Here is a 20180-nt window from a genome sequence, read left to right on the forward strand (position 1 = left end):
GCACAGCGGCCCATGTGCAAGGGGCTGGAGCCGGGGGCCATGAAGCCTATTCTGGGCTGAGAAACCATTGATCTTGGCTAAGCAAAAGCTAGCAACAGCCAGAATGTCCGTGTCTGGGGAACGGATCGCCGGAGGCCAGGCCAGTGGGGAGCGCCTCTGAGCAGCGAAGAGGCTGCAGGGCTGGGCCCAGACTCTGGTGCCCGCTGGGCCCCGAGGACCAGGCACTGTCCGGTTCCACTCAGTGGGCTGCCTGCCAGACACAGCGGGCGGTGACCCGCCGCCAGCAGCTGGGGTGGGGCGGGCTGACCGTAAAGGGCGCAGTGGGGGTGCGTGGGTGCTGGTTGTGGCTAGATCTGGACGCTTAGACGGCTGCACAGACGCGTCCCGGCTCTCAGAAGGGTGCACAGCAAAGGGCGCGTTTCTCTGCCTGTAAATTATACCCGAACCGAATGACGAGAAAGCTCCCTTCCCCTGTACCAGACACAGTCGGCACCCGGGGTGGGTCCAGGCGGGACACCCTGCTTGGAAACCAGCCACACTGGAGCAGGGCCTGTGCTGTTCGCCCCTGGGTCCCCACTCTGGGCCCGGAGCCACTGCTCCTTGTGAGGGTGGGAGGGCTCCTGGGGCGAAGGTGGCTTGGCTGCCAGGGCGGCGGGAATGGGCCTCGGTGGCCCGCCTCCCAGTGTCTGGTTCCACCACGGTCTGGGAGAGAGGGGTCTCCAGGAGACAGAAGGCGGGGCTCTTCTGGGGACGTGCTTTCCTCCTGCAAAAGCAGCACGCTCGAGTTTCACCAAACAGGCAGACCACGCCAGAGGAGTCCAGGTGTGGGAAGGGGTAGGCAGAGCTGGCATGGGGTCTGAAAGCCACTCAGCTCCTGGGTTTTCTTTCTGATCAGATGGTGGGGAAGGTAACAGAGTAATGAAGCCTCAGGAGCTCTCTTGGGGAGGGGGCTCCCCTTTGCTCCTATTTAATTGACCCTTCTCAGCTTTTTGGCTAAGATCAAATGTTGTATGGGGGCTTCCCAGGTGGCTTAGCTGGTAAGGAGGAGCCATCTGCCAGTGCAGGAGATGCCAGAGATGCAGGCTCGATCCCTGGGTCAGGACAATTCCCTGGAGAAGGAAGTGGCAACCCACTCCAGTCTTCTTGCCTGGAGAATCCCATGGACAGAGGAGCCTGGCGGGCTACAGCCCAGGGGGTCACACAGAATCGGACACGTCTGAGCACAACGGGGAGGGGTTTGTCCCTCTCCCTGTCTCGTCTCGGGCAACGCCACGACCTCTCAATCTCTCCCATCCCCTGACAGCCCCCCACGGGGCATTCTGTGCTGCAGAACATAGCCCCCCCTGGGACGTGAGGAGGGAAGGGACCGCCATGTTCCTGAGTCCTGGTGCTCGGCTCTGTGTCTGGGACATTCTCATCTCAGATGAGAAGGCTGAGTCTGGAGGAGCACAGGGAACCCAACCAGGCTGGCACTGGGCGCTTCTTAGGCGCTCCCCTGCCCCCCGCTTCCCAGACCAGCTGCGCCAGCTTCCCCGCCCGGGGCCTGGGCACCAGCATGCTATCAACGCCCTGGCGGTTTGCTGGGCAGCCGGGACTCTGCGTTGACCTGCTGTCCCTCATCAGACCCGTCCCTGTAGTGTTTGATATGAAAATCATAGGAGATACAACTCAGCTCATACATAAGTTTGAAAATGAAAGCGGTATAATGTCCCGACTACGATATAAAGGAGGGACTGAAGGGAAGTCATTGATAATAACATTGAAAGTGAAAGTCGATCCGTGGTGTCCGACTCTTTGCGACCCTGTGGACCATCCAGTCCGTGAAATTCTCCAGGCCAGAATCCTGGAGTGGGTGGCCTTTCCCTTTGCTCTCCCAAGTCAGCATAAAAAAGCCAAGCCAAGATCATGGCATCCAGTCCCATCACTTCAAGGCGAATAGAAGGGAAAAGGTGGAAAAAGTGACAGATTTTATTCTCTTGGGCTCCAAAATCACTGTGGACAGTGACTGCAGTCATGAAAGTAGAAGTCGCTCGCTCCTGGGAAGGAAAACTGTGACAAGCCTAGACAGTGTATTAAAAAGCAGAGACGTCACTTTGCTGACAAAGGTCCATCCAGTCAAGTTGTGTGTGAATGTGAGAGTTGGTCCATAAAGAAGGCCGAAGATTTGGTGCTAATTGTGGTGTTGGAGAAGACTCTTGAGAGTCCCGTGGACTGCAAGGAGATCAAGCCAGTCCATCCTAAAGGAAATCCATCCTGAATAGTCATTGGAAGGGCTGACACTGAAGCTGAAGCTCCAATACTTTGGCCACCTGAGGTGAAGAGCTGACTCATTGGAAAAACCCTGATGCTGGGAAAGATTGAGGGCAGGAGGAGAAGGGGACGACAGAGGATGAGATGGTTGGATGGCATCACCCACCCAATGGACATGAATCTGAGCAAACTCCGGGAGACGGTGAAGGACAGGGAAGCCTGGTGTGCTGCAGTCCATGGGGTCGCGAAGACTCAGACAGGACAGCAACTGAACAATAGCAGCAACAACGGAAAGGAATCTGAGAAAGAATGTGTGTGTGTGTGTGTGTGTGTGTGTGTGTGTGTGCGCGAATCCCTCTGCTGTGTGCCTGAAATGAACACAACATTGTCAAACACCTGTGCTTCAGTTTAAAGAAGAGTTAGAATCTCCAGCCCCCGAATGCCTTGACCACCTGTGCGGTCGGCTGTTGGAAATCCGTCATTCAAGCTGAGCAGGATTGTGCCCGGTTGCCACACCGGCAGCGCTAACGTCTTGGCGTCCTCACCTGGGCTGGAGCTCTGCAGGTGTGGGTGTTCTTGGAGCCCAGACTGGCAGAAAGGGGCGGAGGAGCACAGCCTCGCTCCAGGCCGTCCCAGCCAGAGCCTGGGTCCCCCCTGCCCCGGCCGGGGCCCCTCTGACCCTCAGAGCGAGCCCTGTGTGTGCTCTGCTGCTGTTGCTGGGAGCCCGAGAGGGCAGCTCCCCCTGCGCCGCCCGAGTGATCTGCTGGCTGGACCCGCCGCCCTGTCCCCCCCACGGTGATTGCATTTCGCACCGACTGGCTCAGAGTCACTGGGTTATTGGCTCATTTTTCATTTTGCATCTGTGGTAACCAGACTTGGAAATAAAAAGCAGGGCGAGGCCTCGGCCTGATGGGGAAGGGCTGCGTGGATGCCTGGAAGTGGGGTGAGGGCGTTCCACGGTGGTGGTGCGGTGGGGCGGCCGGCTCCCTCCAGGCCCACCTAGGGTCCGGCCCCGGCCTCGTCTCAATGCCAGGCCTGCGTGGTCGGGGTTTTCCCGGCTGCAAAGTGGGAGAGTAAGACCCACCTTGAGAGCTTCACAGCACATAGTAGGTATTCAATAAGTGCAGTTGTTATGGTAATGGCTATAGGATGTTACGACATTATTTTAGAAGTCATGAAAGAATAGAAGTGTTTCACTGGGGGTTTTTTTAGAAAACACAGATACGAGACTGAGCCGTGGAACGGCTGACCTGAGACTAGGTTCCTCTCTGATATTCAATTATCCTCCCCTCGCCCCCTCGCTCCTCCTGTGATTTGATTACTTCGGTGCCCACGAGGCACTCCTGTCGACACATCGGGGGAATTAGTTGCAGCTCTTCTCTTCGGGGTGGGGCTGGTCTCCAGACCTCCTAAAAAAAGCCTTTCGTTCTTGAGATTGGCTGCAGGCAGAGTGAGGGTCCATGCATCTCGCTGTCTCGCTGTCTGTCTTGTGGACAAGAAGGAGAAAATGATCAGCTCAACCAAGGTGGCAATACAGCAGCCTGGCTGGGGTTCAAACTCAGGTATCTGCATCTCAAGTGTTTGCTGTTTTGGGATCCAGTCCCCATTCAATATTTACCTCCCTCAGGGCTCGGCGCTTGGCAGACACAGCGGGGAAGGCTTCAGGCCCCACAGAGGCTGGGCCAGGGGACACAGGCGGACAGAGCACAGAACGGAGCGACCGGAGAGCTTCTGGGGGCTCTGACGGCGGGCCTCGGGGGGGACGCCCCTGTGGCCAGTGTTGGGGGGCCTTCTTTAGGTGGGACCGTCTCAAGGAGGTGACCCAGGGATGGGACGGAGCCTGCAGGCTCTGGACAGGAGGGGCGGCGAGGCCCAGAGGTACAGAGTGGCCAGCGGGCTGTTGCTGCTGCCGGAGCCGTGCTTAAGGTCACTGCGGGCCTGACTGGTGGGGTTCGTCCTGGCGCTTGAGCCGGGCACCGGGACTAGGGGCAGGGCCAGCCGGCGTGCGGTGCCCAAGCTGGGCCGTCCAGCCCCGGGCTTCAGCGGCCTGGTCTCAGGGTCTTGGGCATCCGGATTTGATGGAACCCGCTTCTTTGAGAAAATGGCAAGCCCACTCCAAGAAAAGCCAGGTGCTCAGCAAATCTCTCTCCAACTCCTGTGCAGTTATTACGGGCCGGGGGGGATCATAAGCACTTTTCCGTGACGCTTGCTCGCCTTTGTGGGGTCATGGGCCCGTTAGAGCGCTTGTGAATTTGAAGATTTTGTAGGTTCCTCCGTAGGTATGTGTATTGCTGGTCAAGTGATATTGCAGATCCTGGGCGACTCCCAGCCTGGTCTGGGCAGACCTGGGCACCTGCGGCTCACAGCCTCCCTGAGCCCTGGGGTCCCACTGGGCAGTGTGGTTGGTCAGGCCGCGCCTCACCCGGCTGAGTGCCCACGTGGTCCTCGGGCACCTGAGTTCTGAGTGACAGCGTTGCACCTCCCCCCAACGTGGATGCTCCCCTGTGCCTGGAAGCACGTGGCCTCTTTTCATCCTTTATGCTGGTGGCCAGAAGCCCAGGATGCAGTCCGGGGAGTGGGCCCCTGGGGGGAAGCCCAGCACTGCCTCTGTGTCAGCCGCCGTGGCCGGTGCTTCCTCCGCGGGTGCGGGCGGGGCCGCCTTCTCCCCAGGCAGGTGGGCTCACACCGTGTCCAGGGTGCCTCCGGGCTGGGGGTGGTGGTGATCACAGCACAGAGACGCCCAGCCCCAGCTCCACGGCCCCCCTCGGTGGGATTGGGACGGGAAATCTGGAGGGATCCAGAGGAGCCAGGATTGGGGCTTGGCTGGGGGGTGGGCAGAAATGCAGAGCGCCCCCAGGGCCTGGGGCGGGTGAGGCAGGGGGTTCCCACTGCCCGTGGCCCCCGGGTAGGGGCTCCCTGGCAGGCGCAGTGAGTGTGCCTGAAAGCGAGTGCTTCTCTCTTTCTAACGAGCCCCCATAAATCACACCTTTCATACACAGCAGCCCTCCAGCAGTCCCGGACGCAGGCCTCTCCAGCGCCCTCCCTGGGGCAGCTGACGGGCACCCTCCCCAGTGCCTGCCGAGTCCAGGCTCCGCCGGGCACTGCCGGTCGGGCTGCAGGTTCCCAGGGCCGGAGCGGGGGTGGTGGGGGAGACGCGGCAGCTCCACCTTCACAGGCTGAAGGAGCGTGTCTTCACAGAGGGCAGCGTGTCTGGGGTCCGGCCCGGCAATCTTTCCACACGCTGTGTTTGTCAACACACGTTCCTTTCTTTAAGAGCAATTTGTGTCGAGGTGGAATTCACATGCCATAAGACGAGCCGCCGCCAAGTGGACCATCCGGCGGCGCTCAGCCCATTCAGTGCTGTGCTCCCAGCCCTCTATCTGGTTCCAGAACCTTGTCATCACCCCAAAGGAAACTGCCCCCTCCCAGGCCTTGGCAACCCCCGGTCGGGCTTCTGTCTCGAGGGATGTCCTCAGGCCGGACACTTCCTGGCCACACGTGGCCGCTCGCGCCTGCTTCTCTCGCCTGGGGGCTTGTCTTTGAAGTTCATCCACGTGTTGGTGATGCGTCTGAAGCCCCAGTTCTGGCCGGCATTCCACATGCTTCACCTGATGTTACCCCGACACCGACCCTGAGAGGTAGGTGTGAACACTTGGTCCCACTTGAAAGACAAGGAAGCTGAGGCTCCCTGAGCTCGGGCGACGCTGCCCGGGGCTGCAGCTGGGGCTTCAGGCTCTCCTGTCCTTCGGACCCCGCTTCTGGCTCCTGCTCCTCCCTGGAGCCCCGGTCCCACCTCCGCCGCCTCCCGCAGTCTCGGGCAGGGCCGCCTGGGTGCAGAGCCCGCCCGTTTAGTTTAACCTGCCGAAGGGAAGCTCCTCGCAGGCAGTGAACTCCTGTCCTTGGTCTTCATGGGCCCCCCTGGACCTTTGCACGGTGGGTGCTTTATCAGTTAGCAGGTAGTGCCTCTTAACGGGCTCCCCGGGTTGGGGCTGAGCCCCGGACGCGGCCGTGGCCTGCATAGACTTCTGGTGCTCCGAAGCCGCCCAGGGGTCCCTGTGCCTGAAGGGGTGTTCCTTCTGTGAACCGCGGGTCAGCTGGTTTCTTGAACCTCTTTTTGACTGAAAGGAAAATCGTGTGTTTGGAACATAGGATGCTGCCAGGAGGGCCCGAATCTCTCACCTCCCTTCTAGAAAAATAGATCGTTATTTCCCTTCCCTTTTCTTTCCGCCCATAGCGGAGCAGATGTTAGCTTTCCAATAAACAGGGGAAAAAATAGATGAGAGACGTTTAGCAAACTATCACCGTGCAGGCCAGAGTTATCACTCTGATTTCAACTGGGACCATAAAATTTTATGAGCTATTAAATTGTCCTAAAGCTCCTTTAACATACAAACTTGAGTGTCTGAGATTACCCATTAAGAAAAAGTGGGTTACATCAGGAGAACTTTTACTGCTAACACTCAATTGTGTTCAATCAATAAAACTTTTAACTAGCTGTGTTGCTCTGGGCGGATTACACGGGTCCTGCTGGGGACGGGCCAGCCGGTGGTCCTAGACCCATCCTTGAGCGTGGCCTTGGCTGGGGAGCAGGACTCTCAGCCAGGCCCATCACCTCTGAGCATTCCAGAAGGTTGTGCTTCCTGCCTGGGCATCTGTGATCAAGCAGTAGCTTGAGCTGGGAGGTGGGCTCAGAGGCCAGCATGTCCTGGGGGTTCCCACCAAGAACTCGGCAGGGAGCCCAAGTGCCAGGCCCCACTGTGGGTGGGAGTTATGCCTCTCATCGATGGGGAACTGGGGGGCTCCTTGGCTGTGGAGGCGCCTCCTCTGGGGTTGACCCCTCAGCCAGAGGGCCGTGTGAAAGGAGCCATTGCTACCCGGACGGTGCCCCTGAATCCAGGCGGGACCCTGACCTCAAAAGGGGACGGGGGCCCAGGAGTCACCGTCGCTGCGGGTCTCCCGGCCCTCGGTCCTCCGGCAGGGCTGTGGGCCTGTGTCCAGTCTGCTTTGGCTGGGGCTGGGCCACCCTGGGCTGGGCTGCTCAGAGAAGATGCAAGGCCCGAGGGCTGCCCTACTGGGCCAATGGGCAGGGCGCCGCTTGGAAGGAGGAGGAGGGAGGAGGAAGGGCTTGAACCGGGGGCTCTGTGGTCCTGGCTGGACCCTTCCCCTCTTTCTCACCCGTAGGGTGGGGCGGGAACCTCTGCTTCCTGGCCTCGTACCTATTGTAAAGTGCTTGGAAACCGTGGGTGGACCAAAAAAAGAAATTAGATTCTGCAGAACAAAAGGAGGGATTTGGTAAACACCTGTAGAAGGAATTGGAGAAGGAAATGGCAACCCACTCCAGTGTTCTTGCCTGGAAAATCCCATGGATGAAGCCTGGTAGGCTGCAGTCCATGGGGTCTCACAGAGTTGGACACGACTGTAGAAGGAATGGGGTTGCTTTGCCCCTTCCCCGGGGAGGTGGGGCAGGGGCTGGTGGATGGGGGCCAGGCTGCCCTGTGTGACAAGCAGGTGAGGCCAGGGCATATGGCCTCCCGGAGTCCTCGTGAGCCCAGAGGGCCCTCGTGAGGCCAGAGGGCATGTGCTGGGGCAAGTTTAAGATTGCTTCTGTGGGCAGCGCGGTCATCTGCCTCCACCCTCCGCCCCAGGGTCCACATGACGGAAGACAGCAGGGCTGCAGAGGGGTGGGAGTGGGTTGGGGAGCCCCCTGGGCCAGGGCTGCAGAGCTGCAGCCGGGGCTCATGGTCGTCAGGCATGGGCCTGGGTCTTCCATGTTTCCTGGGGGCAAGTGGGGGGCATCTTGGACTGTCCTGGGGTGAGAATGGTCGGCCCTGAGCTGCTGCTGCCCCAGAGGCCTGATTCCTGCCCCTTGCCCCAGCCACAGACAGCAGGGCGTGGGGCCCAGGAACGCTGGGCTTTCCCCATGCCGGGCAGCCACTGTCCCCACACCCTTGGTGCTCAGGGCAGCCAGGAGGCCCGGCCTGGGCAGCCATCTGCAGGGCTGACCCTGGAATCCTAGCCCATTGCAACAGTCCAGTTGGGCAACTCCCGGGGGAGAGCTCTGCCTGGAGCTGGGCTTCCCATCCCCGCATCTGGGTCAGTGCAGACGCGTCCTCCTATCCGTGTTTATGAGCCGCCTCTAGTCTCCCCTGCACGCCTCCGGGGCCCGCCTCTGTCTCCGGCTGGCTTTGCTGCAATGCTCTGGCCCCGAGGTCAGGGAGACACATCTCCCAGGCCCGCAGCCCAGCCGCTGTGGTGCCTGCCGGCTGGGAGAGGGCCCGGTCAGAGGCTTCCCGGGGCGGCCCAGGCAGTCGGGTTTGGGGGGCTGTCGTAGAGGGGGGTGGTCAGCTTGCAGACCTGGCAGGAAAGCAGGTCGGGGTCAAGGAGTGTGCTCTGCCAGACGCCAATTAGCCTGGAATTCGGGGCCTGTGGTGGGGCCTGAGATCCACTCCCCACCAGACCATCCCTGTGGGACCCTCTCTGGTTCCTGAAGTCCCACGACCCAGGGGCACGTCCGGGATCAGAGGGTCCTAAGCCTCGGGTTGGGAATGAGGGAGGGGGGTGTCTGGAGTGCAGGCCAGACCCCTGCCGGCCTGATCCAGCCCTGCTGCCAGCTCCAGGAGGGGCCCAGTGAGGTGCTGGCCACTGTGGGCCTTGGAAACGAGGGGAGCAGGAGAGTGCCCCCCAACTTGAAACCTAAACTTCCGGGCCTTTGGCTCTAGGGTGACTTCTAGGAGCTCCAGATAAACAGTAGTGTGTTTCCAGAGCAAATTCACCCCGAAGCCACTTTTAGCTAATTCCACTCTAGTATGAATGAGCTTTCCAGACCAGCTTGAATGCAGAGCTGGGAGGGGCCCGCTGTGCTCGGGCCCCTGTGAAGAGGGGAGTGGGGCGGACCGGGAGGTGCCTCCTGGCAAAACAGGACATCCCAAGGGCCCTCGGGGGGAAGGCCCAGGAGGAGGGGGAGGTGTGGCCTCAGTGTGGGGAGCTGGGTTGGGAAGGAGAGTCCGGCACTGGGAGCGATGAGAACATTCATGCGGGGGTAATGGGGAGCCAAGGAGGGTTGTGTAGCAAGGGGGTGGACCTCCAGCAGCCTATTTCGGGGAGGTGATGCCGGAAGGTCGCATGAGGGCTGCAGGTGGGAGGGATGGAGGTGGCACCCTGGCTGGGCTCTTAAATGTCCGCTGAACCCGGTGAGAAATGCCCAGCAGGGAGGGTGACGGTGAGGACTTGGGATCTCCCCGCCCTTTAGCCGAAGTGGCTGTTTGACTTGGTGGCTTTGTCTTATGGAGTTACCCCCAAACTCTCAAGGACCCCCTGCCCCAGAAGATGAAGCTCTGTGTTCCCCTGGGGGCAGGGAACACACCCAGCTGCCCTGAGGCTTCCGGAAGCTGTTCCAGGAACACGGGCTCCGTGAGGTGTTAATGGGGTCCCCGGGGAAGGGCTACGGGGCACGGAGGTCTCAGTCATCCAGTTCAGTTCAGTTCAGTCGCTCAGTCGTGTCCGACTCTTTACGACCCCATGAATCGCAGCACGCCAGGCCTCCCTGTCCATCACCAACTCCCAGAGTTCACTCAGACTCATGTCCATCGAGTCGGTGAGGCCGTCCGGGTTCAGGTCAAACCCTACGTCCACTGTGGGTTGTCCAGCCTCAGTCAGCATCTCCTGGGCCGCCCAAGCCCTGTGCTGGGCAGGCCCTGTTCCTCAAACGTGCGCACGGCGGGGAAGGCCGGGAGCTGCTGGCTGCAGGGTGCCCACGCTCCTCCCTTGGGCGGAGTGACTGACCACTGCAGCTGGGGGATCACGGCCCCGACTGCCGGGCCTGTGACCCAGCCATTCAGTCCTTGGGGGCAGGGGCAGACCCGGGCTCGCGTCCCTCTGTCCATCCGCCAACCGCGTGGCCTTGGACTCGTTAGGAGGCCTTCCACAGCATCCTCGGGGGACGTGAGGCTGCCCCCTGCCCGGCGTCTGTGGCCTTCAGGACAGTGACAGTCGGTCCCGTATGGGCACTCTCGGAGACCCAGCCTGGCCCCTGGGGGAGCGGTCAGCCCGGGAGGAAGGCCGCCACGGTGCGGGGCGTGGTCCCTGAGAGGCCAGCACGGCCGCGCCACGGCTCCTCACCCTGGCTTCGCCCCGGCCCTCTGGCTGGGACGACACTTCGTGGCTTTGTCCCTTTCCTGGCACGTGGGGCGCGCACGGGGCGTCAGCGGGCCGCTCGGGCCGGGACCGGCACAGGACCTACAGAGGCCCGTCGCCCGTTGGGGCCGAGCGCTGGGGGCAGCTCAGGGTGTGCCCCCCGCCCCCACGCCCTCTGCCGCCCCAGCTCTCCTGGGCCGGGTGAGGGGAACAGAACACCGGTGTCCCCCTCTCTCTCTCGCGGGCACTTGAGAAAGTGGCTTCATTTGGCCTGCGGTTGCGGAGGGGCTTGGCTCGCAGGTGCCCGGAGGCCCGGCCGGCCAGGGAGTCCCCCGCCAGCCGAGGGGTGGAGGGCCTGGCGGTGCTGGCATTGGCTGGCAGTCCCTGCGGCCCCTCCCTGCTGCCCGGCTCCCAGATGGGCCTCCTGGCCGGGACTCCGCCCGCTGCAGCCAGGCTGGAGGACGCTCCCCGGGCCCCCGGGGCCACCCTGCGGGTGCGGGCAGGAATTCAGGGCCTTGGCTGCTCCCATGCTGCCTGGCTGGCGCGGTGAGGACAGAGAGGCTGCTGGCGGGGAGCCCTGTGCCTTGGGAGGCTGTCGCAACCCTCTGAGACACACGAGCGGGCGGCGGGGGGACCCCCTCGCCGGGCACCGAGCCTGGGAGCCCAGTGTCTTGGGCAAGGAGGGCCAGAGCCGTGGGGCCAGGCGCACAGGCCCCGCGGTCAGAGGGACCTGCGTGCTGTGGGTCTGCTCCCTCCTGCCTCACATGGTGTACTCAGTCACCCAGCAGGCATTCACTGAGCACCTACTGTGCGCTGCCTGCAGTTCCAGCCCGTTCTCCGGGTCTACCTGCCTTTCCCCTTGCTCCCCCTACCCGCTCCCTGGTCCTCAGGCCTCCAGAAGCCTTCACTGTCCTCCCCAAAGCCCCGCCACGGCCCCAAGGCCACTGTGTCGCCCCGGCCCTGCAGTGCGTGCATCGCCTTGGTTTGTGCTTGTCCAGGACAAGCCAGCCTGAGTGGGGTGCCATCCCTCCAGGGCCCAGTCCTGAGCCGGGCTGACAGCCAGCCCTCGAGGCTCCTGAGCGGGGAGGATGGTGGACTTGGTGGTGTGGTGGGGGAAGGTGATTCCTCCCCAGGGTGAGGCTGATGGTCCCAGGGAACTCCAAGGCCAGGGCCCCACCTGGCCGCCTTCCTCCCGGCCACGGTGCAGAGGTGGGAGAGGGCAGGGGTGGGGAGGGGTGGGGGCAGGTTTCTCTGTTGCGGGCGCCTCACCCCTACACTGGCTCTCATCTCTGTCTTGGGACGGAGGTGGTGTTCTGCCCATTTTACAGATGAGAAGACTGAGCCCCAGGTGGATCGAGCTGGGAGGGGCTGAGCTGAGCGGGGTCCTGCTCTTTGCCAAGAAAGTCAGCCTTTGGCGTCTGAGGCCACACATCCCTAGCACCCGGGGGTGCCCCTTGGGAGCTTCTAGGCCCTCAGCACCATCATTACTGTGTAAAATGCTCCCGGAGGAGCCAAGAGACCAGCAGGTGAGCAGGTCTGGGCCCCGGAGCGTGCCTTCCCGCCAGGCTCGCCTCCCGCCCGTGTCTCACCTTCAGACGCCAGGTCTCCCTTAATTAGCTCCCCAGGGAGCCGGGCTCCCTGCTTCCTTCCGAGGGTGGCGCTAACCTGGGTCTGCTCCAGCTGGGTTCCTCGGGAAGGGGTGGGGTGAGCTGGGAGTTGCTGTGTGCCGCAGGCGAGCCACACGCACAGACATGGGGGCACGCCCACGGGCACAGAACACCCACAGGCATTGGCACGCTCTGTGCTCCTTCCCAGAGCTGTGTATAGACACGCATCCTCCCAGTGAGGCCTCCACGCGGCCCCTGCATCTGCACACGCAGGCCGTGGCCCGGAGCACGGGCTCACAGGGCATCGGCCCCACAAGGCGCCCTGAGAGGGCGGTGGGCCGCGTGGAGGCCCTCCTCCCGCCCACACTCCCCACCCCCCACCCCCACCCCCAGCAGCTGGCCCTTCTTTTGCAATTCTTGCATTTACTTCACAGTCCTTTATGTCGGCAGAGGCTTTCAAAACACTTTAGGCTTGTTTACTGAGCTGTGCAAGAACATTTTGTCTCCTTTCCAACTCAGCCTTCCAGAAGGACCAGGAACGTGCCCGTCTCTGGCGGGGCCAGCTGTGCGCTGTGCCAGGAGCAGCCCCCTCTTCTTAAAGGGCCAGCTGGGCTCCCCCTCCATGCCAGACGGTGCCCACTCGGACCCTGGGACTGCTGGCCCCAGACGCCGGGGCCAGTGAAACCAGGCGTTAAAACCCTGAGACTGGGCGCCAGTACAGGGCCCGGGGACCGCGCTGCTGGCACGTCCTTACCATTACCTTGTAACCGAGTTGGGAAGGACCCCAGCCTGGGAGGGGGCTTTCCTGAAGAATCTGCCTGCAATGCAGGAGACCCAGGTTCAATCCCTGGGGTGGGAAGATCCCCTGGAGGAGGGCGTGGCAATCCACTCCAGCATTCTTGCCTGGAGAATCCCATGGACAGAGGACCCTGGCGGGCCACAGTCCATGGGGTCGCAGAGTCAAACACGACTGAGCAACTAACACTTTCATGCTTTTTTTCCTGCTGGGGAACGGTCACTTGGCCGCTTCCTGAAACACGGTTGGGACAACGTGGGCAGCAAGACTCTCTTCTCTGTTCCCCTCTGGAGGCTGAGGCCAGTTGTCGCCCCCACCGTGACCCGGGGCCAGGCACTGTCCCCAGGACCCGCCCTCCAGATGGCTGCAGAGGAGGCTCTGGAACCTACCAGCTGGGGGTCCTGGATGCTGGGGGTCCCAGTTGGAAAGAACAGCAGAGCTGTCCTGTAGAGGATGGGGGGGCCCTGGGGACAGCTCCCCACTGCCCACCCCCTACTTGGCTGTTGGTAATTGAAAGACGGTCCTTTGCCTTCATCTTCTTACCTGACCTCTTTGACACGCAGCACCCAGACCTGCTTTCCCAGGACCCATGCCCACCCGAGCTCGTGTGGGGCCCTTGTGGACATCAGCCTCCCTGGTGGACATAGCTCCTTTGTGTGCACGTTTAAACAAATGAAGCCTGAGTGCATCTCCCTCTTCTAAGGTCTGAGGAGGTCTGCCGGGGACACACACCCGTCAGGGAGGACGGGGGAGGCAAAGCTGGCCCTGGAGGGCGGGGTCCGGGGGGAGTAAGCAGTGTGAGGTGTGGTTGGGCTGGACTACAGTGCTGAGCTGCCGGGCAGCCAGGGCAAAAGGGAACTAGGACGGAAGAGAGCCCTCCTGACGGAGAGAGAAGACGTTTAACTATGAAGCTCTTACAGGGAATGCGTAGGAGAGTATAGTTTGACCTGGCAGGGAGGCAAGAAAGGAAGCAAGGGGGAGAGAAAGATGACACAGGTCACAAAAAACAATGATCATAAAATATAAAATTCTTCCATGATTATTTTATATTCTTTGCAGCCAAAGATGGAGAAGCTCTATACAGTCAGCAAAAACAAGACCGGGAGCTGACTGTGGCTCAGACCATGAACTCCTTATTGCCAAATTCAGACTGAAATTGAAAAAAGTAGGGAAAACCACTAGACCATTCGGGTGTGACCTAAATCGAACCCCTTACGATTATACAGTGGAAGTGAGAAATAGATTCAAGGGCTTGGATCTGATAGAGTGCGTGAAGAACTATGGGCAGAGGTTGATGACACTGTACAGGAGGCAGTGATCAAGACCATCCCCAAGAAAAAGAAATGCAAAAAGGCAAAATGGTTGTCTGAGGAGGCCTTACAAATAGCTGAGAAAAGAAGAGAAGCTAAAGGCAAAAGACAAAAGGAAAAATATACCCATTTGAATGCAGAGTTCCAAAGAATAGCAAGGAGAGATAAAAAGCCTTCCTCAGTGATCAATACAAAGAAATAGAGGAAAACAATAGAATGGGAAAGACAAGATCTCTTCAAGAAAATTAGAGATACCAAGGGAACATTTCGTGCAAAGATGGGCTCGATAAAGGACAGAAATGGTATGGACCTAACAGAAGCAGAAGATGTTAGGAAGAGATGGCAAGAATACACAGAAGAACTGTACAAAAAAGATCTTCACGACCCAGATAATCACGATGGTGTGCTCACTGACCTAGAGCCAGACATCCTGGAATGTGAAGTCAAGTGGGCCTTAGAAAGCATCACTACGAGCAAAGCTAGTGGAGGTGATGGAATTCCAGTTGAACTATTTCAAATCCTGAAAGATGATGCTGTGAAAGTGCTGTGCTCAATATGTTAGCAAATTTGGAAAACCCAGCAGTGGCCACAGAACTGGAAAATGTCAGTTTTCATTCCAATCCCAAAGAAAGGCAATGCCAAAGAATGCTCAAACTACCACACAATTGCACTCATCTCACACGCTAGTAAAGTAATGCTCAAAATTCTCCAAGCCAGGCTTCAGCAATACGTGAACCGTGAACTTCCAGATGTTCAAGCTGGATTTAGAAAAGGCAGAGGAACCAGAGATCAAATTGCCAACATCCGCTGGATCATGGAAAAAGCAAGAGAGTTTCAGAAAAACATCTATTTCTGCTTTACTGACTATGCCAAAGCCTTTGACTGTGTGGATCACTATAAACTGTGGAAAATTGTGAAAGAGATGGGAATACCAGACCACCTGACCTGCCTCTTGAGAAACCTGTATGCAGGTCAGGAAGCAAGTTAGAACTGGACATGGAACAACACACTGGTTCCAAATAGGGAAAGGAGTACATCAAGGCTGCATATTGTCACCCTGCTTATTTAACTTCTATGCAGAGTACATCATGAGAAACGCTGGGCTGGAAGAAGCACAAGCTGGAATCAAGATTGTCAGGGGAAATATCAATAACCTCAGATATGCAGATGACACCACCGTTATGGCAAAGTTCCTCTTGATGAAAGTGAAAGAGGAAAGTGAAAAAGCTGGCTTAAAACTCAACATTCAAAAAACTACGATCATAGCATCTGGTCCCATCACTTCATGGCAAATAGATGGGGAAACAGTGGAAACAGTGACAGACTTTATTTTCTTGGGCTCCAAAATCACTGAAGATGGTGACTGCAGCCATAAAATTAAAAGATGTTTGCTCCTTGGAAGAAAATCTGTGATCAACCTAGACTGCTTATTAAAAAGCAGAGACATTACTTTGCCAACAAAGGTCCGTCTAGTCAAAGCTATGGTTTTTCCAGTAGTCACATATGGATGTGAGAGTTGGACTGTGAAGAAAGCTGAGCGCTGAAGAATTGATGCTTTTGAACTGTGGTGTTGGAGAAGACTCTTGAGAGTCCCTTGGACTGCAAGGAGATCCAACCAGTTCTTCCTAAAGGAAATCAGTCCTGGGCGTTCATTGGAAGGACTTATGCTGAAGCTGAAACTCCAATACTTTGGCCACCTGATGGGAAGAACTGACTCATTTGAAAAAGACCCTGATGCTGGAAAAGATTGAAGGCAGGAGGAGAAGGGGATGACAGAGGATGAGATGGTTGGATGGTTATCACAGACTCATTGGACATGAGTTTTGGTAAACTCCAGGAGTTACTGATGGATAGGAAGGCCTATCATGCTGCAGTCCATGGCGTCACAAAGAGTAGGACAGAATCGAGTGATTGAACTGAACTGGAAAGATAAAAAAAAGTTGAATTAGATCTCATCAGAATTTAAACTTTTGCTCATTAGGTATGGAGGCATTAGTTACAAAAGGTGGATCTGACAGAATTACTATCCAGGATCTATGAAAATACCTCACAATTCCATAATAAAAATACCAAAAACATCATGCAACAAAATGGGCAAAAAGTTTGAGCAGACACTTCACAAAGAAGATGCACAAGCTACCAAAAAGAAAAAAGAAGAAAAAAGTGTTCAATATAATAAAAACAGAGAAGCTTTTTAAGACTTTGTGTGCAGAAGGTCCTTCCGTCTAGGCCTGGATGGGGAGGTGGTCTGGGACAAGATGCGGGAACTTTCCTTCTGGGGCTCTGCTCCCGGCGGCCGTGGGGGCCGTGGCCCAGGGCCCCGTTTTTGAGTCTGCATTTCAGCAGGGAGGAGCCTGGGAGTCCAGTCTCAGCCTCCGAGCAACGTGGAGCTCCAAGTGGAAAGGGTCAGGGCCTAATGCAGTTGAAGCAGAAGGTCCTTGGGGCCCCGAATCCTCAGAGCCTGGGTGTGCCAAAGCCCTGCCCGGGGAGGGGGGCCCTGGGCCTGCAGACGATCCCCGTGCTGTGGAGCTCTGGCCCACCTGGGGGGCGCCGCGGGGACTGCCGGACCACAGGCGGTCAGGAGCCAATGGGCAGGCAGGCTTCTGGGCCAGACCTGGAGGCTCGTTGACCAACCGCGAGGCCTCTGACGATGCCTGCCTGTCTGGGCATCTGGACCTTGCCCCGGCCCACCCTGCCTCGTGCCCGGGGACCCAGGGCTCTGCCTGCCCAGACGGCCTCCGTCCGCCTCTTCACCCACCTCCGCCTCCTCCTTTCCCGGGGCCCGCACTCCGTGCAGGTGGGTAGGGACCAGGTTCTGCCAGGGTTACTTACGCAAGCGGGCACCCAGCCCCAGCGCGGCAGCTCCTCAGTGCCTTAGCCCACGCCGTGAGGCCGGGCACGCAAGGCCCAGACGCCCGCCTGGCCGTCTTCTCCACGCCCCGCCCCAGCTCCGTGCCCTCACGCTGCTCTCAGCGGTTCGCAGGAAGGTTTTCTCTTTTAAAATTGCCCTTTGGCTCCCCGGAAAGGCAGCCACTTCGGTGGGTGCTGGGCAGGGGCCAGAGGGTCTCGGGACACTCCCAGCCCCCTGTGCCCCCTAGGATGGGCGCCGAGGCTCTGCTCTCTTCTTCCCAGACAGTCCGGCTGTCCAGGTGCCCCCTGTCCCGTCCCCCAGAGTGTGGTGTGGCTCCGGCCTGTCCTGGGAGCAGGGCCTGCCCAGCTCCAGGGGCCCCAGTCAGTGTCGGTCCTGGAGGGAGGGCAGGACTTCTGAGCGAGGGGCTGATGTCTGTCGGGGTCCGGCACCCACCCGAACCCACTGGCTGCTCCTCCGGGCTGGGGCGTGGGGACTGCACGGTGTCAATGTGGGGAGCCCAGGGCCTTGGGGCTGGGGTGTGGGGCCACAGGGGGCTGCTCCCTGTGCCTCGGTTTCCTCCCTGGAGGGGCAGCGGCCGCCCAGCGGGGCCCAGGGTGGGGGCAGGCATTCAGAGGAGGCCCAGCTGAAGACTCCAGCAACGTCTTGCTGGCGAGGCCGGCAGGCTTCCTCCTCGGAGGTAGAGGACACGGGAGGGCACAGCCCACCCGCAGGCGGCAGGCCCGCAGCCGCCCGTGTCTGGGGCTCCAGGACCAGCGGGAGGAGCAGGGGTTCTGCAGCAGGCGTCCTTCCCGGCCAGAGGCAGCCCCGGGGGTCACGGCTGCCCTCCCCCCAGGCCCCCCGCACCCAGCACGCAGATCCCTTTGGGGCCTGTAGAGAACTGGAAAAGCAGGACCCCTGCGGACCCTTCCCCACCCCCGGGGCCTCTCATGGAGTGGGGGTCCCATCCAGGGCAGGAGGGCTCCATCCCCCCTGTGCAGTGACCCTGGTGCCCCCCAAAACGAGTGTCAAGGAGGAAGGGTCCTCTGAATGCTGGCCGCTCGGCCTCCTCAGCTCTGCCCGGAGGACCCGTCGGCTCTGGCGATCACTCACCTTTGGCCATCCCTTCCTGTCCTTCCCACTGCAGCCCGCAGACCTGACCTCAGGGCCTCCATTTCTGCCCCCTGCCCTCTGAGGACGTGCGGAGGCCCCCGGGACCCAGCTGGGCTGCACCCTCCCACCTCCTTTAGCACCTTGGTGCCCCGAGGCCCACTGCCCACACCTCTGCCCTGGGCGTGACCCCCGAGGGGGCATCTGCCTCCCCCGCCCAGCGGACCCTGTGTCCCCCTCCTCGCCTGGCTCGGTGGGCTCCTGCCCAGAGTGCCCGTCCTGAGAGGCCCCGCCCTGTCCCAGCCGCGGCTCACCTCTAGGGCACCCGGTCGGGGCTCACTCCCGGGACCGCCCCACACTGGCTCCCACACTGCAGCCTGGTCTCTCTGCATGTGGCCCTGGGCGGGGGACAGAGGCAGGGTCGGGGGGCCTCAGGCCAAAGTCGTGGGGGACCTGGGGTCAGTGTACCCGAGAGGAGCCCTAGGGCGTGAAGTGGAGCTGGAGCCTGGGCCCAAGGGGGCCCCGGGGCATCCAGGGCTGAGGTCGGGCAGCGCTTAGTGAGCCACGTGCTGGGTCCACACGTGAGTGCCACCTTGATCGGGCCTCCAGAGACCCCGGGACGGCGGAAAAGCCTCCAGAGGCCCCGGGACGGCGGAAAAGCCTCCAGAGGCCCCGCATTCCGGGGCCTGGGCCCTGCACGAGGCCCACTGAAGCCTCTGGCTGCCGTTTTTGTCAGTCTTAGAGGTGGGGCTGAGAACTGGCCACGGATGAGAGGCCAGCCCGCTGCGAGGTGCTGAGGCCCATGTGGCCCTTTCCCCTAGCGGCCCTGCCCCACTACGTGGCCCTGCCCCTGCATGAGGGCCTCCCAGGCCCTGGAAACTGGCAGGGCCCTCGGTGACGGTCACTCTCGGGCCAGGGTGGGCACTGTCTTCCCAGCATTTGGGATCCACTTGTTACTTATCTCAGTGGGCTCTTTACAGCCTGCTCTTGATGTCTGTCTGTCCCTGTTTCTGTGGTGGGTCCTGGGACGTTCTGGGAGGGCCTGGGCTTCCCGCTCCTGGGCTGTAGCTCTCCTCTCCCATGCCTCTCCTTGGCACCAGGGGGCCCAGGGCCTGGGCTGAGGTTGGGAGTGTGCCCAGTGCCCCGAGGGATGGGCTATGGTTCTGGGCCAGACTCTGGCCCTGCTCTTGGCGTCTTGCCCCCGTTTTCTTGGCTGCACAGCCCCCTGGACCTGCCCCCGGCTCTCGCCCCAACTCCCCAGCACCCTCTTCCCTCACCCCTCTCTGTACTCCCCTCCGTCTCGCCCACCTGCCTGGTGCCCCGGACATGCCCCTGCCGCAGCCTGTGCACGGCTGCGGGACCAGTGACCTGAAGCGGGGGGCCCGTCTTGGCCGGGCCGGGGGCGTGCGTGTTCCACCGGCCTTGTGCTTGCCCTGCCGGCTGATGCAGGAAGAGGCGTGAGGGCTGGGTGCCCAGGAGGGTCGAGGGCGTCCCCTCTTGGCAATGCCGACACAGGCAGCCCCAACGGCGGGGTTTCCGAGTCACTGACTCACCGTGACGGAGGAGAGACAGGCTCTTGTCCCGTCCACGGGGCCGGGCGCTCTGAGTAACCGACCTGCGAAGGTCAGTGACACTGAGCAAGACGCCCACACTTCTGAGGCTGGCCTCCTGTGCCCCTGGGCTGTTCTAGCAACTGCTGGTGCTCCTACTGGACAGTCAGGTAAACTGAGGCCCGGCACTCTCCCAGGAGAGGGTGTGGGCTGTAGCCGCCCCAGCCTTGGCTCGGGCCTCGAGTGCCCGCGTGGCCCCTATGGGTGACTCATGCCATGGGCACCTTGGGCCTCATTGGCTGCACACCCTCCCGCCTTGGCCTCCGCCTGCAGGCTGCCGAGTCCCCAGAATGAGTTCAGGCTGTGGGGTCCCTGGGGAGCTTTGTTCCGGAACCAGAGTCGGCCCTGGTTTGTCTTGCCCTTCACATATTTCCCCCAAATGTCCGTACCCTGGCGTCACGGCGAGACTGTGTGGGTATTTCCTCCGCCTGCTTCTGGTTTATTCACACGAAGCTCCTCCGAGCTGGCGCTGCTGCTGCGGGGATGGGCCTCTCAGAGGCTTTTATCTTGGAAACA

The 20180-nt window shown here is 60.4% G+C and overlaps 1 long non-coding RNA gene across 1 annotated transcript; it reads left to right on the plus strand.

The window, feature by feature from the left end:
- The first annotated feature begins 9253 nt into the window (after positions 1 to 9253).
- LOC139185893 (uncharacterized) lies at positions 9254 to 17464 on the plus strand. Its single transcript, XR_011569518.1, has 3 exons — positions 9254 to 11909; positions 13350 to 13489; positions 13846 to 17464. It is a non-coding gene; the product is annotated as an uncharacterized lncRNA (long non-coding RNA).
- The last annotated feature ends 2716 nt before the right edge of the window (positions 17465 to 20180 follow it).

The sequence above is a fragment of the Bos indicus genome, chromosome 11 (genome assembly GCF_029378745.1).
Source record: "Bos indicus isolate NIAB-ARS_2022 breed Sahiwal x Tharparkar chromosome 11, NIAB-ARS_B.indTharparkar_mat_pri_1.0, whole genome shotgun sequence".
NCBI lineage: Eukaryota > Metazoa > Chordata > Mammalia > Artiodactyla > Bovidae > Bos > Bos indicus.